This window comes from Bubalus bubalis, chromosome 4, assembly GCF_019923935.1.
Source record: "Bubalus bubalis isolate 160015118507 breed Murrah chromosome 4, NDDB_SH_1, whole genome shotgun sequence".
Classification (NCBI taxonomy): Eukaryota; Metazoa; Chordata; class Mammalia; order Artiodactyla; family Bovidae; genus Bubalus; species Bubalus bubalis.
The window spans coordinates 106692660-106709541 of NC_059160.1; the positions used below are offsets into that span (position 1 = coordinate 106692660).

At 36.0% G+C, this 16882-nt stretch overlaps 1 long non-coding RNA gene across 1 annotated transcript in view; it reads left to right on the top strand.

Moving 5' to 3' along the window:
* The window catches only part of LOC123333341, a 32284-nt gene extending 15763 nt beyond the window's left edge, over nt 1-16521 (top strand). Inside the window, exon 3 of the long non-coding RNA XR_006640970.1 lies at nt 16329-16521. This is a non-coding gene — a long non-coding RNA (uncharacterized LOC123333341). The remainder of the gene's footprint in view (nt 1-16328) is intronic.
* Nucleotides 16522-16882: the final 361 nt, after the last annotated feature.

The following is a 16882-nucleotide window of genomic DNA, read 5'->3' on the forward strand; positions in this document are numbered from 1 at the left end:
TTTCTTATATTGAGTTTTCATTAAGCTAACTGCTATTAGGTTGAGGTTTAAAACAAAACACCGTAACTATTCGAAATAGTGAATAGGGACTTCTAGTTTCTGGTTCCAAAGAACTTGCCACTCTGTTGTAATCATTAGCTAAAGAGACTGAAAAATCAGCAACTTTTCTTAGATCCATAAGAAAAGTGAGTTTATAGTGCAAATTGCCACCCCCAGCATTGTACAGGAGTCCATCTACCAGAGCAGTCTCTTGATTGGAAATACCCTTGGGAACCAGGGCCAGGATAGGAAAACAGGAACTGTAACTGACAAATCTCTCGAGGTTCAGTGCAGACAGCAGTGAGATTTAAGAACTCCAGAGGGGGCCCCGCTCTTAGAGGGCCCACAGTATATTGAGAACCACTTGTAGGAGCTTTCCATTTCCTATAATAAATATTAGAAATAAACGCCTTCAACCTTCTAGAAGAGAAAAATGAAAAGCAAAACAGAACAACAAAACATTCTGAAGTATGCCCGAGCACTCTGTTCTCTTTAATAAGGCCTGCCTTAAGAGAAACAAGTTAACCAGCATCTAACCTACTGAGGTATTATCAGAGCCTAACTGATATGAAGAAGAGGAATACCCTACTCCTGCCACCCTGCCTAAGTGGGGAGAAAAAACTATGAAACACTTTTGAAGTTCATAATTTAGAGGCATAAGCTCTAAGACCTAACTAAGGTCAAACTAAGACCTAACCAAGGACTGTAGAACACATACCCCCAACACACACACACCACACACCCCACACACCACACACCACACTACCACATTAGTAAGGACTTATTTCCAGAGCTCCTTTTACACAGTACATTATGTCCACTTATCAAAAGTACAAAGCATACCAAAAGGCAAAATAATTTTTTTTTAAGAGAGAAAGATGAAGCGTTGGAAGCAGACATGGTAGGAATGATGGAATTTTCAAATCAAGAATTTCAAGCAACTGTGATTAATACACTCAGGGCTCCTAGGAATAAGTAGATGGCAGGTAAGACATGAGCAATACTAGAAAAGAGATGAAGATCTTAAATAAAATGTTAGAAATTAAAAACTTAACAGAAATTGAGAATGCTTTTAATGAACTTATTAGTAGACTGGACATTGGATAAGAAAAAATTTATGAAATAGAGGATATAGCAATAGAATCCTCAGATTGAAAAGCCAAGAGGGCAAAGACTAAACCTAATCAGAGTATCCAAGGACTGTGGAGTAACTACAAAAAATGTATAAAATACATACAATTGCCACACCAGAAGCAGAGAAAAGAACAGAAATATTTGAAACCATAATGCTTGAGAAGTTCCCCAAATTATAGCCACTAATCACAGATCAACAAATCTGAGAGAACACCAACCAGGATAAGTACCCCTCCAAAAAAAGGCCTCAGGTATATCATCTTTCAACTACAGAAATTCAAAGTTAAACAGTCCTAAAAGAACCCAGACGGTAAAAACACCTTTATCTTTTCAAATAAGACATCCATCTTCTCTTTAGAAAATATTCAAGCAAGAAGGAAGTGTAGTAAAATATTTAAAGTATTGAGAGAAAAAGAAAACCACCAACCTAGAATTCTGCAGACTGCAAAATTATCCTTCAAAAGTGATGAAGAAATAGAGACTTTCTTAGCAAATAAAAACTGAGAGAATATGTTACCAGTAGACTTGTCTTGCTCTTTAGAATGAAGGGAAATAATAAACATCAGAAATATGGATCTAATTAAAGGAAGAACACTGAGGAAAGAATAAGTAGAAAAGTAAAGTAAAAATGTTTATTTTTCTTACTCTTGATCTAACAGGAAAGTTTTTTCAGTTATGTAGATTTATGCATGTCTTTTGTGTATACATATGTATATATGTATATCTATGTAGGCTGCATAAGTGAAATGAATACAAGTGAAATGAAAGAGTATTGAAACAAGAAACAGGAGGAAAGAGTTAGGATTATTTTGCTTTTATAAGATACTCACATCACTCATGAAGTGGTACAGTGTTATTTAAAAGTGTACCTGAAGTAGTTAAAAATGTATATTCCAAATTTTAGTGTGCATGTGCCTTCCCTAGTACCTTACTTACCTGGTGAAGAATCCAAATTCTAGAGCAACCACTAAAAAAACATTTTTTTAGATATACTGATAAACTAAGTGGCGAGAGAAAATGTAATTATTAGAATTATCAATTCAAACCAAAAAAGGAAGAAAACAGTGAAAGACAAAAATAGGAAAAAGAATAAGGGGAACAAATAGACATCAGTCATGAATATATTAGATTAATCAAACCATATCAATAATTGCTGTTTATGCCATGATGTAAATATGCTGATTAAAAGACAAAGATTGTCAGATGGATTAAAAAAATAAGACCCCAATTATATGTTGTCTAAAAGAAACTCACTTTGAATATAAAGACATGGGTTAAAAGTAAATAGGTCCAGTCCAGGTTCAATGCACGATACTGGATGCTTGCGGCTAGTGCACTGGGACGACCCAGAGGGATGGTATGGGGAGGGAGGAGGGAGGAGGGTTCAGGATGGGGAACACATGTATACCTGTGGCGGATTCATTTTGATATTTGGCAAAACTAATACAATTTTGTAAAGTTTAAAAATAAAATTAAAAAAAAAAGTAAATAGGTGGAGAAAATTAATATATTCCCTGATGGTTCAGGCAGTAAAGAATCTGCCTGCAATGCAGAAGACCTGGGTTAAAAATCCCTGGGTTGGGGAGATCCCCTGGAGAAGGAAAAGGCTACCCATTCCAGTATTCTGGCCTGGAGAATTCCGTGGACTGTATAGTCCATGGGGTTGCAAAGAGTCGAACACAACTGAGTGACTTTCACTTTCGGACAAAAATAAAAACATGAGTGGTGATATTATTTTCAGACAGAGCTGACTTCAAAGCAGAGAAAGTAATCAAAGAAAAGTATTACATAATAACAAAGAGGTCAGTTCTCCAAAAAGAGGACAGTTCTTAAATGTGTCTGACAATGGAACATCAGACTACATGGTACAAACACTGCCTGGAATTTCCAGGAGAAATAGAATCACTTTTCATAGTTGGAGACTTCAACACTGCTCTCTCAGAAATGAATAGATTCAGCAAGCAGAAAATCAGTAAGACATAGTTGACTTCTAGTTTAATTTCATTGTGATCTAAGATCTAATGCTGCTTAAGTTCTTTTTTTTTTTTTTTTTTGTTTTGTTCAAGTGTGTTTTACGGCCCAGAATGTGTTGTACCTTGGTGAATGTCCCATGAACACTTGATACAAATCTTTTTTCTGCTGTTGTTGGATGAAATAGTCTACAGATATTAATTATATACAGCTGATTAATGGTGGTGTTGAGTTCAACTATGTGTTACTGATAACAAAAATTCCAAATATGTGGCGATTATACACACTTCTTGGAGAAGGCAATGGCACCCCACTCCAGTACTCTTGCCTGGAAAATCCCATGGATGAGGAGCTTGGTGGGCTACAGTCCATGGGGTCGCTAAGAGTCGGACACGATTTCACTTTCACTTTCACTTTTCCACTTTCATGCATTGGAGAAGGAAATGGCAACCCACTCCAGTGTTCTTGCCTGGAGAATCCCAGGGTTGGGGGAGCCTGGTGAGCTGACGTCTGTGGGGTCACACAGAGTCGGACACGACTGAAGCAGCATACACACTTCTAAATAACATATGGGTCATAAAAGAAATCTCAAGGAAAACTGTAAAATATTTTGAGTTAAAAATACAATATTCAAAATTTGTGGAGTACAGCAAAAGCAGTGCTTAGAGGGAAATGTATAACATTGAATACTTATATTAGAAAAGAAGAAAAATCTAAATTCAATCATCTAAGTTTCCACCTTAGAAAGCTAGGAAAATAAGAGCAAATAAAATCCAAAGCAGAAAAAAAAGAGATGAAATCAATGAATTTGAAATTCCACCTTAGAAAGCTAGGAAAATAAGAGCAAATAAAATCCAAAGAAGAAAAAAAAAAATAGAGATGAAATCAATGAATTTGAAAGCAGGAAAATGAAAATGAAATAAAAGCTTGATCTTTGAAAAGATCAATTAAAATAAATGAGCCTCTACTAGAGAAAAAAGCAAATTACTAGTATCAGAAATAAGATGGGGGGAGGGCAACAATGAACATCTCATGGAAATTGAAAGAATAATAAATGAATATTAGGAACAACTCTATGACCACAAATTTGATAACCTAGTTGAAGTGGACCAATACCTTTACTAGTCATTGCTTTTCAGGGATTATCAAGCAAATGATCCTGCTTATCATTATTGGGTGACTGAATCATGGATTTCAGTTTCTTGCAATGGAAAGGAAGCAATTAACACATATGTTTTGTTATAAACTTAGTCTTTGTTTTGCCTTTTCTCTTCCCCTCATTTCTGTCTCCCCTCTAGCTCAGTCTGCCTCCCGCTTTGCTCCTCTGTCCCAGATTCTCTTTGCCTTACTCTTGCGAGAGCACATTCTGATACTTAGCCTTAATTAACTCCCAGAGAATATAGGGTTGGGAAGAAAAGTGTGGGGGTCTGGAGATGAACTTCCTGGATGTGAATACACATTACATCCCTTGTTAATTTTTGATTTAACTTTATTTGCTTCTCTTGGAAAACTGCTTAAATTGTCTGTGCTTGAAGTTTCCTGTAAATGGTCTCGAATTTTCCTATTCTAACACAGTCCTTGGAGGACACATCTGAAACACTGGGAGTATGTTAGTAAGGAGCTCTCTACAGACCTGCTGAATCAGCATCTCCATTTTCACACAGTCCCCAGGTGATTTGTATGTTATGTTAAATTGTGAGTTGTTCTGTGTAGTATACATAAAACATGACTGTTTACATATAATGTGTCCTCGCTAAGTGCTGTTCTTAACATATGTATAGAAATATGGATAGAAGAAAAGTGTGTTATTATTAATAGATATGAATTTGAACAAGTTTGTTCAAATTCATTTTCTTATCCACTATCTTCTTATGTACACTAAGTTATACAGCTTAGGGTTTGGGTTGTGAGTGCGCACACACGCATATACATGTATATGTGTTTAAGAAATAGGAAGAGAGAGAGGGAGACAGGGAAGAGGAAAATATAAGACGTCATAGTTGGTAAAGGAAAAAAATGTAATTGTATTGATTTCAGTTCTTCTCTTTAGAAGAAGGATTAGTGAATGAGTGTCTTAAATTGCTCTTTAAAATTCTGCCTGAGGTACTTTCAAAAGAAGCATCATTTCTCTATTTTGTCAGATGTGTGGAATCAAAAGTTTTCACCTGATGACTCTGGTGTGGGTACATTATTTAAAGCAAATGTTCACGCTTTGGTATGTCATTATAGAAAATAATATATACTTGTATTTCTAAAATAAAGCTTAAAATTGAAAATAGTCTTAGGATTTTACAGATCTTAATAGGAAACATGTTGACTCCTTTCACCATAAAAAGTGTTTATTTTCCTTTTATAAAATATATAAGTAAAACAGGGTTTAAAGCATTTTAAAAATAAATTATCTAGTGTGCTTTTGTACCCTCTGCTACAGAGAATGGAAAGAAGGAAATCATTCATTTTCACATTAGAGTTTTCAGAAATATTGTTCACACAGGTTAACCACACTACACTGGTTAACAGTATGTTCAAAGTAAGGCAAGGGTGTAATGATAAGTATTCATTTTCTACTTTCCCACTGGCACCAAGATGTAAATACAGCTAATTGTGGCCTGTTAAATACAACTATTAATCAGTTTTGCAGCAATATGTTATATATGCCCAATGTATGCAAATATTCAGGTTTCTCTTCCTCCAGATGGTATTCATTAGGTTCAAGTATTGATGTAAGCAAGTACTCTACCATATTGTCCCCTCTGTTCATAGGAACAGAAAAGAAAAGCAAAACACAAATAGCGCCTAATGGCCCTGACTTGCTTAATGTCTTAATGCATTCGAAATTATAAGAAAATAAAAAAAACCCAAAGAGTTGTTGAACTTTCAGAAGATAGGTTGTGAAGTAAAGTAGCCAGCCTGCAATAATAGTACTCATGCAAAAATATTCCAGTCCTTCTGAATTACCAGATAAAAAATCAGACTAATCAAGAACAATGCTTACTAGTTGCGATAAGTAGTCAACACTTTGACTATAAGATTCCGTATTTTTCGTCTTTTAGTTTGAATTTCCTTCAGCTTCGAAGTTTTGAAAAATAATTTTGTAATCATTACGTATTTGGGAGGATAATAAATTAATACTGTCGTGCATTTTAGATGAAATGCAAAACAAATATCCAGAAAACCTGCAATAATAAGATGATTCGGATTTCATAACAAAAAAACATTAACTTCAGCATATGGGGAAATGTCCCTTGGATATAATTATATTTTTTCTAATATTCATCTTTTTTCTCCTTTGCAAACTTGAGTCAAAGATATCTTAAAATTTTGTACAGAGCAAACAGATAATCTATTCATGAGAGGGGGAAAAAACACATGTCTTTTATAATGCTTTTATAAGCTCCATGAGGATAGTGATTATCTCTGTCATTTACTGTTTTCTATCTTTCAGTAACAATGAGTAACAGTAATATTTACTGAGTAATAATGAATTTAAATAAATTTAAATTTCATCTCTCAACTCCCACAGTGACACTATAAGCCAAGTATTGTCTCTTTCCCTTACTTTGCTTAAAGCATTTTCTTTACTGTTGTAAAAGCTCAATTTCAGAGAACCTAAATAATTTGGTGAAGACTAATTAAAAGACAAATTTTAAAGCATTTTGACAGTAGACCCTTTTGATATATAAATCCATTTTTGCTCATTTAAACTATAAGGTGTTCCTAAGTGCTATTTTTGTGTGTCACACATAAGGAAAATAATGCACTCTGAGGGCTTAAAGAAACAGATGCCTTAAGGAAGTTGATGACCTACCATTAAGATTTGCAGTCATATCTGCCTTTTTCCTTATCAACAATATTGGTCTTACTGTATATGCATGACTCATTTTACTGCATTGTGCTTTACTGATCTTTGCAGAGCTTGCCTCTTTTTTTTTCTTTTTAAACAAAGACTGTGGCAACCCACATCAACCAAATCTATTGGCACAATTTTTCCAACAGCATTTGCTCACTTTGTGACTCTGTGTCATCTTTCAGTAATTCTCACAATACTTTAAACTTTTTCATGACTCTATTTGTGATGGTGATCTGTGATCTTTGATGTAACTACTACTACTTGCTACAGGCTTGAATGATGATTAGCATATTTTAGCAATAATGTATTTTTAAATTAAGGTAGGCACATTGTTTTTTAGACATATTGCTATTCCATATTTAATAGAATATAGTATAGGATAACTATGAGCATTGGGAAACATCCCCAAAATTTGTGTGGCTCGCTTTCTTGCGAGATTCACCTTATTTTCGTGGTCTGGAACTGAATGTGCAATATCTCTGAGGTATGCCTGTATAAATTATACATAAAATTGTTATTTTTTAGTTTGGTTATGAATCTGATATAATATTATTATATCTATGAAGTATATAATATCTTGCTACTGATTTTTAACACTATTTAAATAACCATTTTGTGTACCCAGACCGTGACCAGGTGACCAAAGTGAAATTCATTTAGAAGCACAAATTAGCTGAATTAAAAGTAAGGTTCCCATATCCATGTACACTACCCTGGATATCACTTTCAGCATGTTTTTGCCATTCTAAAGGAGATCAGTCCTGGGTGTTCTTTGGAAGGACTGATGCTAAAGCTGAAACTCCAATACTTTGACCACCTCATGCGAAGAGTTGACTCATTGGAAAAGACTCTGATGCTGGGAGGGATTGGGGGCAAGAGGAGAAGGGGACGACACAGGATGAGATGGCTGGATGGCATCACCGACTCGATGGACATGAGTCTGAGTGAACTCTGGGAGTTGGTGATGGACAGGGAGGCCTGGCGTGCTGTGATTCATGGGGTTGCAAAAAGTTGGACATGACTGAGTGAAACTGAACTGAACTGAAGTTGATACTCATAAGAAATTAGGCTTTGATCTTTATCCTTTATTATATAGTATCATTTGCTTGGTAATTTAAAGAATAAAATTTTAATTCTTCTATAATACTTCCTTTTTGCCAGACGCTGTTCTAAAAGCTTGTGCATGTTATTTCATGTAATTTTTACTGTAACACTTTGTGTTGCATTATATTATTGCCATTCCCATTTTATGCAGAAATATGAATGGTTTTAGATTAAGAGTGTCTGATAAGCTTTTAAATATTTAGCATTTAGAGCTTTTACAACTGCACTATCTTTAACAGCCTTCCCACTTTCATTTACTGGTGATAGGAAGGAAATAACCACTCTTAAATTTTCATTATAAAAGAAAGCATGGAATTTTAAGGAATACGTCATAGCACCTTTAGTTATCTAATTGGCAGTGTTACATGTTCTCTCCTATTGTCTACAGGAGCACAAGTTTGGGGCTTATCTAAATAATTACTGAATTAACACAAATATTTGCTTAATGAATTTGCCCAAAGAAACTGTTGTTTCCTATGTAAGTGATAAAAGTGAAAATCGGTCACATATCTTCTGGGAAACATGCACCCTGTGTAGAGTCTGAGTCCTTTGTAAGTCTTTATTCCTTATTAGGGCTAGATCCCTTTCTGAACATTTGGTTAAGTAAATTATTTAAGTAATCCATGAACTGTCAGACACAGCACCAGAATGTACACACAGACGTATCTTAGTTTGCTATTGATCTCAATAGCAGGCCCAGGTATGTCTTCTATATCGGTTTCCAGCAACTAAAAGAGTTTCTTCTTTGGCTTGAAAAATACTGTTCTGAGGAGAGGGAAACTAAATGAGATCTACTCTTTAAGCTGTTATTTCCTGCTGCTGCTAAGTCGCTTCAGTCGTGTCCAACTCTGTGCGACCCCATAGACGTCAGCCCACCAGGCTCCCCCATCCCTGGGATTCTCCAGGCAAGAACACTGGAGTGGGTTGCCATTTCCTTCTCCAATGCATGAAAGTGAAAATGAAGTATGTATTGTCATAGACTAGAAATTTTTGAGCTGCATTTAAAAAACCCTTTGCAACTGTGGAAAGTTCTATTTAGGAGTCAAAATAGAAAGTTCCAGCAGAGATTGAGCCCTGCATCTCCCAAACACCAACAGGACCAATTCAGTTTATACCTGTTTTCTTTGTTTTTTCCTCTGTACTAAGATTTCATTTGAAAGGTGGTGTCTGTGCTCAGTCGTTCAGTAGTGTCTGACTCTCTGTGACCCCATGCAATGTAGCCCACCAGGCTCCTCTGTCCATGGAATTTTCCAGGCAAGAATACCAGAGTGGGTTGGCATTTCCTACTTCAGGGGATCTTCCCGACGTGGGGATTGAATCCACACCTCTTGCAATTGCAGGCAGATTCCTTTACTACTATGCCACCTGGGAAGCCCCTGAAAGACGGTATCTAATACCAATACACTTGAAAAACCAATGATCTGGTTATTTGCAGTGTATAAATATTATAAATGATAAATTTAAAAACAATACACAAAAGCATATTTTCATGTATTGTGTGTTAATTTATGGACTTTCAGATATAATAGGATTACAGAGATTATTAACATCAAATGAAAATTCCTATAAGAGGAAGAAATAGCCAAAAATTTTAGCTGTGTTTTATAATGTTAAATTAAGGATTAGGTCCCAAATTTTCTAATACAATATAATTATATTAGAAATATAAGTTTCAAAATATAATAATGCTTCTGTGTATAGGAATCATAGTTTCTTAAGTAATGAACTGGTCTTTGGTCAGTACCATTTTAATACTTTGCATGTATACTTTTACAGAAGAAACTCCTAAAGCAAAACATTTGTCATTGAATTTCTTTATTTTGACTTCACAGGAGAAAATGTTGTTCAGGATGGTTTTCTCTGATACACTTTCAATAAAAATAAGCACTCATCTTAAATTGAACCTATTACATTTGTATATGTTCTCAGTTATCAAAGTCTTTATAAATGGTTGGTTCCTTCCTGCTAGGAAGTAGAAGGGATTTATTATTTTAAATTGGGAGGCTTATTTAAATTTCTGAATTAATTCATCACTTTTATTTAGCAGAGCTAAAATTTGGCTTCACAAAGTGATTCCAGAAAAACTTTTATGTTCTTAATTTGCCAAATTCCTTAACAAAATATACTTAAACCCAATACTTGCTAGAGCCACTTGAAATCAAAAGGTAGATACTATGAAATGATCCAGAGCTTAGCTCAATGAATATTCCAGCACTCATGTCTGAGAAAAGGGATGAAATAGTTATATGGCAATCCCAGTAAATTAAAAGCAAAACAACTAGAGAATTTTTTTTAAATGATTGCAAGTGTAGAAATTATGTAGTACAAAAAGTCAGATGATTTTTAAATAAATTCTTGTCTGCATTTTACATCCTACTGCATATTTAAATAATCCAGGCCAAATATAACAATGGCCTATTGAATACAGCCCTCAGAATTTTTGGATATGATTTCCTGAGTGCATGAAACAACCTTTTAGCCATCTGGCATTTCATTTGGGATCATAGCCTTTGCTTGAAGAGATGAACTATCACAAGCTAAATTTTTAGTTAATATAGGATAAACTAGAGTAACATCTGTGCACATGACAATTTATATTTAGTTGTATCAAAACTTCTTTGGAGTTCTAATGACCGTTTTGAAATCTTACTAGTTTGTAGGCTAAAATAACATTTTATTTTCCAAAGAAATTCAATGACAAATGTTTTGCTTTAGGAGTTTCTTCTGTAAAACCAATCGGTTTTCTCATTTATCGTCTCTGATTTCAATAGAGTATATGAGCAATCAGTTACAGGTTGACTTGGAAGATATTCTTTGATTATTGCCAATTCTTTTTAATCTTGAATTTAGGAATTTTTTTAAAATAAATGACTTTTTGCATTTATCCCCATTACCAAATGCCCTGAGTATTTTCAAGTCAAACTGGCATTACCACGTCTTACCTCCTCACTACTTCTGAATTTATATATTATAAAATTTCATGACACTTTTTAATTCATATAGCAAACATTTAAAGTATACAAATCATAAGTATATACCTTGTCAAATTTTAACAAAGTGACTACACTCGCATAATCATGTTGCAAACTAGAAATTTGTCATTTTTTCTATTTTATACTGGAGATAGCTTCCTAAAGAGTGCTCATAGGAGCTCTCTTAATTCCATCCCAGTCACTATTCTTCTCCTTTCCAACGGTTACTATCAAGACTTAAATTATCAATTGCTTTGAATTACAATTCTCTATATAAATGGAATTATAAAGTGGGCATTATTTTGAATCCAGCTACTTTCATTCAATATTATATTTGTGAGATTTGTTCATGCTATTGTGTATAAGAGTAATTAATTGTGTGGAGTATTCCATGGTATGAATGTAAAACAATTTCTCTTTTGATATACATTTGGATTGCTTCCAGATTATTACAAATAAGATTGATAAAACCATCTTTCATGTGTGTGGTTGACATATATATATATACACACACACACATTTCTGATAGTGATATATCCCAGAGTAGAGTTCTTCAAAGATTCTATATTTGTCCAGAAAACTGATTTTCTGAGTTATTTGAAAGAGTTCCAATTCATTTTCAAATATGGTTGAATCAATTTACTTTTCCATCAGTAGTATGTGAGTTCTGATAGCTCCACATCTACACCAATACTTGATAATACCAGTCTTTTAAATTCCATTATTTGTGGTGAATGTGTTGTGATATCACTTTGGAAAAAATCTTATTGCAGAAAACATTCTCTTACCTTCTGTGCTGTGATAATTTCTCATGTTCAACATAGGTCAGATCTTAAATCTTTACCACTTTCACTTCTAATCCACAAAAGCAAAGAAACTTAGTTAAAATAAAGGCAAGGAAGATGGCTGATGTGCTATACGATACACCTACTGATTCTTGCTGCAACTTTAAAAAAAACAAACCTTTTAGTTATTCTGGATGCCATTCATATTTACAAGACTGTAGCAAACCAATGTGTACCATCCTATGGGCATGTTTTGAAGTATCAATTATCTTAGTAATAAACAACAAAAAGGAAGTTGTTTTATCTGTTTCTCCTATTTCTCCCATATTCTCTTCACCATATTCCACGTAAGTGGTAATGTTCAGAACATTCTTCCATTCATGGACACAATATAATCTGGTTTATGTCACAAACATATTCCTCGAACTACATTCAGCTATGTCATGAATGATACTGTGGTAGGTAGAATAATGGCCCTACAAAATATCCACATCATTACTCTTAGAACTTGTCGATATGTTATGCTACATATCAAGAGGTAATTAAAATTGCAAGTGGAATTAAGCTTGCCAATCAGTTACCTGAAAGTAAGAGATTATTCTGAATTACCAGGGTGGGGGCTTCCCTGGTGGCTCAGTTAGTAAAGAATCCGCCTGCAATGCAGGAGACCTGGGTTCAATCCCTGAGTCAGATCCCCTGGAGAAGGAAATGGCAACCCACTCCAGTATTCTTGTCTGGGAAATCCCATGGACTGAGGAGCCTGGTGGACTACAGTCCATGGGATCGCAAAGAATCGGACACGACTGAGGGACGAAACTACCACCATCAGGGTGGGGCCAGTGTAATCACAAGGGCCCTCCAAAAGGAAGAGGGGGAAAGGATTCGAACCAGAGAGATGACATCAGAAGAAAACCTGAGTGGCCATCATTGCTGGCTTTGAAGATGGAGGGAGACCACAAGCCTAGGGAGACCAGAGATCTGTAGAAGCTGGTTTAAGGCAAGAAAATTAAATACTCGCAAACAGCTTCCAGAAATGGATGCAGTCATAACAATATCTTCCCTTTAATCCAATGAACTCCTTTTGGATTTCTGACCTCCAGAACCGTAACATAATAATTTTGTGTTGTTCCAAGTGGCTGTAGTTGTAAGGAATTAATATTGCAGCAATAGGAAACCAATATAAATCTTGTTTTCTGAAAGTGGGGACCTGCCATAAAAAATACCTAACAATGTGTGTCTTTTGGATTAAGCGATTGGCTCCTGAATTTTGAGGAATGTAATAAAAAATCCTAGATTGCCTTGAATAGACCTATAGGAGAAATATAGATATTGGTGACTCTTCTATTAATGATTGATAAAAAGTGGGAAGATTTTATATTGTCTTATTTTGTATGGGAGAATTTGATAATATGGAATATTCTTATTCAAGAAAATCTTTATTCCCTTTATGTCTTTACATGTTTCATTCTTATTTCTTCATCAAACCTGACTATACCTTTTTAATTTTCTTGTTTAATTCTGTGTGCATTGGGCACACTTTTATCTTTTGTAAATCTACATAGTCTCCCTAGATGGTGTCTGTGATGAATGACTTCAACTGCTCCTACACAGAAATGATTAAAAAATATTTGTCTTCCATATGGAAGTCCTCATTGACCTCCTGATTGAAAATACAATTCCCTAATAATCAAAAATAATAAGACATCCCTCAGGTAATTCAAAATCAAAATGTAAAATAAATAAATAATTTTTTTTAATGACCGTATTATTACCTTTTAAATCTGCTTCCCTCTCTAAACTGGTGCTACTGTCATGAGTCCAATTAATGGAACAAGAAATTTGAGGTTATCTTCTACATATTATTCTATGATTTTCTTTATATCCCCTAAGCCAACAGATTCTGCTTTTTAATTTTCTAATAGTTATTGATCACTTATTATGTGCCGGGCACAGTTCTTCATACAAAAACACATATATTAATTATTTCAGTCCCAATAACAATCACATGAATTATATTCAATTCTCATTTTACAACTAATCTGAGACAATGGAAGACATTACCCAAGATCATGCAGAAGTGAGTAGACAAGATGCAATTAGGAAGCAGAGAGCCTGGCTGGAGTAGGGCCTATGATTAAATAATTATGCTGTACTTTTATCTCTCTTCATCACTTCATGGGAAATAGATGGGGAAACAGTGGAAACAATGTCAGACTTTATTTTTCTGGGCTCCAAAATCACTACAGATGGTGACTGCAGCCATGAAATTAAAAGATGCTTACTCCTTGGAAGAAAAGTTATGACCAACTTAGATAGCATATTGAAAAGCAGAGACATTACTTTGCCAACAAAGGTTCGTCTAGTCAAGGCTATGGTTTTTCCTGTGGTCATGTATGGATGTGAGAGTTGGACTGTGAAGAAGGCTGAGCGCTGAAGAATTGATGCTTTTGAACTGTGGTGTTGGAGAAGACTCTTGCGAGTCCCTTGGACTGCAAGGAGATCCAACCAGTCCATTCTGAAGGAGATCAGCCCTGGGATTTCTTTGGAAAGAATGATGCTAAAGCTGAAACTCCAGTACTTTGGCCACCTCATGCGAAGAGTTGACTCATTGGAAAAGACTCTGATGCTGGGAGGGATTGGGGACAGGAAGAGAAGGGGACGGCAGAGGATGAGATGGCTGGATGGCATCACCAACTCGATGGACGTGAGTCTGAGTGAACTCCGGGAGTTGGTGATGGACAGGGAGGCCTGGCGTGCTGCGATTCATGGGGTCGCAAAGAGTCGGACACGACAGAGCGACTGATCTGAGCTGATTATCTCTCTTTTCAAAAATTTACTTTTCATTTTAGGATAATCACTTTACAGTACTGTGTTGGCTTCTGCCATACCTCAGCCATAGGTATATGTATGTCCCCTCTCTCTTGACCCTCCTCCCTCTTCCCACCCCATCCCACCCCTCTAGGTTGTTACAGAGCCTGGGTTTGAGATCCTTGAGTCATACTATGCTGTACTATTATCTCTTGAACTCACCCTTATTTCATTCAGAAAATAGTTTCTTGCTTTTCTAATCTGAATTTTGTTGTTTTCTTTCTGCCCTTAATTCTGTCTTTCTTTTTCTTTCTCTATTTTCCCCTTTTCCCCATATTCTTTCCTTCATTCATTTTATTTTCATCCTTACTTTTTTATCTAAAAGGCTAGTTTAGTCTCTTAGTGTGATTCAAATTCTACACAACTGTGAAGACTCTGTGTTTCCACTGCAAGGGGGAGGGGGGTACACGTTCAATCCCCGGTCAGGGAACTAAAATATGCATGCTGTGCAGTACAGCCAGAAATAAAAATAAACACTACACCACTGTGCAAGCAATTACTTTGAAATAAAAATCTAAGTCACCCAGTTGCTTGATACCCTTTAGTAGTTTCACAATGCCATCAGAATAAAATCCATTTTTATACAACATTCAAAAGATTTAACAGGTTTCATTAAATCTTTAATCTTATTTCCACCCCCTTTCTTTTCCTTGCATCTTGTTATTTGCATTTATAAATGCCGCATGGGTTCCTTTGACTTCCCAACTTTGTATGTCAGTTAATAACTTTTTTATATTTCTTATCTCTAGATGACATGAATTGTGTGTGTATAGTCTCTTCTTCGGAGAAGGCAATGGCACCCCACTCAAGTACTCTTGCCTGGAAAATCTCACGGACAGAGGAGCCTGGTAGGCTGCAGTCCATGGGGTCACTAAGAGTCGGGCACGACTGAGCGACTTCCCTTTCACTTTTCACTTCATGCATTGGAGAAGGAAATGGCAACCCACTCCAGTGTTCTTGCCTGGAGAATCCCAGGGATGGCGGAGCCTGGCAGGCTGCCGTCTATGGGGTCGCACAGAGTCGGACACGACTGAAGCGACTTAGCAGCAGCAGCAGCAGTCTCTTCCTACTACTAGAATGTAAGCAACCCAAGGACAAGAATATCTATCTAATTCACTGCTTTACCCCAGCATGTAAAAAATTCCTGGTATATAGTTGATGCTCAATCAATATATGTTGAACAGATAAATTAATCAGAAATCAACTGAGAAAAGTGTGGTGCTTCTCATTTTTGTAGTAAGCCTCTACAATATATAGCTGCCCCAAATAAGAATGTTTGTTACAGTTGCCATCAACCAGCCTGTACATTGCACCTATTTGTTTTATCATATTCTTTACAGTACCTGCTATGATTTCTTTACAAGTATATCTTTTCTACTTGGTAGAAAACTTCCTAATGATATGATGCTCATACTTCCTTTCCTAATTATAACTTTTAAATCTCCAATTGTACTTTAATATCTGATGAGATAATCAATAATTGCATTGTATATATAGCTGAAGTGATACCAATTCCATTTAACTTTAGCAACATATTTTTTTTAATCTCAGCATGATTTTATACTGATCTACTTAGATGACAGTGTGACCTCATTTTTCTTTCAGGTATTTGTTTAGCCCAGTTTAAGAAATAGCTTGAAGACCCTCTCTAGCTACTCCTATTCATTGTTCAGTCTGGTCCAACTCTTTGTGACTCTGTAAACTACAGCCCACCAGGCTCCTGAATTCATGGAATTCTCCAGGCAAGAATAGTGGAGTGGGTAACTATTTCCTTCTCTAGGGGATCTTGCGGATGCAGGGATCAAACCTTGGGTCTCCTGCATTACAGGCAGGTTCATTACCATCTGAGCCATTAGGGGAGCCCCTGCTGCTGCTGCTGCTAAGTCACTTCAGTTGTTTCTGACTCTGTGCGACCCCATAGATGGCAGCCCACCAGACTCCCCTGTCCCTGGGATTCTACAGGCCAGAACATGGAGTGGGTGGCCATTTCCTTCTCCAATGCATGAAAGTGAAAAGTGAAAATGAAGTCACTCAGTCGTGTCCGATTCTTCGCGACCCCATGGACTGCAGACTACCAGGCTCCTCCGTCCATGGGATTTTCCAGGAAACAGTACTGGAGTGGGGTGCCATCGCCTTCTCCAAGGGGAGCCCCTAGAATC